Below are 1,345 nucleotides of genomic sequence, written 5' to 3'. Positions count from 1 at the left end.
AAACTCATGCCAGGAGCGTGTGCGTGCGTGCCCAAGATCCCGAGAGGAGAATGAAGGAGAAGGGATTGCGGCGTGGCCATCCCCCTGGGGGTGATTTCTCACTTTCTGTCTCTATGTCTGTCTGGTGAGCGCACGCGCCCTATAGCGAAAACCTCTCAAACAATAATAATAATAATGATAATTTTGGGACCAGCAGTTAGTGTAATGGCTACGTTGCTGAACTCCTACATAGTCAACTGTGGTTTGAGTCCCGGACCTGGTGGCTTAAACCCACGCTGGGCACATGTGCGTGCATGCCCAGGATCCCGAGAGGAGAATGGAGGAGAAGGGATTGCGGCGTGGCCATCCCCCTGGGGGGTGATTTCTCGCTTTCTGTCTCTATGTCTGTCTGGCGAGCGCACGCGCCCTATAACAAAAACCTCTCCCCCCCAAAAAAAAATTTTTAAAGTTGAATAAAATAATTATTTTTTAGAAAAAGGAGCCCCCAAGTCATCTTTGCTCTGCCGTAGAGCGGGTCAAAGGTCTAAGCACACTGTCCCCACCTGGGACAGCACTCCCTTTAGCTCCTACCACCACAGGGGACAGCAATCCCAGACAGACCAGGACGGGGTCCGCAGCCCCGCCCACGCCCGCAGGCCCCTCCTCCTGGGGCGGGGCCCCGGGGCCACAGGACCACAGCAGTCCCGCCCACGCTCTCAGGCCCCTCCCCTGGGGCGGGGCTCCGGGACACAGGACCACAGCAGCCCCGCCCATGCCCGCAGGCCCCTCCTCTGGGGCGGGGCTCCGGGACACAGGACCACAGCAGCCCCGCCCCTGCAGCCGGACAGCTCCGCCCCCTGCCACCCCTCCAAGTCCAGGGCAGCAGGCTCCCAGCTCGTTGTCACCCCTGAGTCACCGCGGGGACGCCCCCGCCCTCAGCCAACCTACAGTCCAGGCAGACCTGTGGATTTCTCCCCTGCAGCCCGCAGCCACAGGGAGCTGGGCCCTTCCTGCCAGCATCAGACAGGGCCCCAGGGCTGCGAGAGGTCCCTGGACTCGGGGGAAGGACTCGCCCTCCCGCCCCATGTGTGGGGTGACCGGAGCCGGACTCGTCTGAGTGTGGGCGGCTGGGAAGTCCCCCTCCTCCAGGAAGCCACGCGCCCTCCTGGGGCCAGCTGGCACCTTCCCGGGGCCTGGGGCCCTCTGCCCTGGAGTGCCCGCTCCCTGAGACCCGTCGCCTAGCAGCTGCTCTCGGGGGCTCCCGGTGCACCGGAGCACGCTTGGCCGGTGAGAAGGGCACTCCTCAGCCTCCCGGGAAGCAGCCGGGAAAGGCGTGGCCGCAGGGAGGGCAGCTGGCCAGGAGGGC

This window comes from Tupaia chinensis, unplaced genomic scaffold (genome assembly GCF_000334495.1).
Source record: "Tupaia chinensis unplaced genomic scaffold, TupChi_1.0 Scaffold149964_2, whole genome shotgun sequence".
In the NCBI taxonomy this organism is placed as follows: domain Eukaryota; kingdom Metazoa; phylum Chordata; class Mammalia; order Scandentia; family Tupaiidae; genus Tupaia; species Tupaia belangeri.
Note: the sequence above shows the minus strand (reverse complement) of the source record.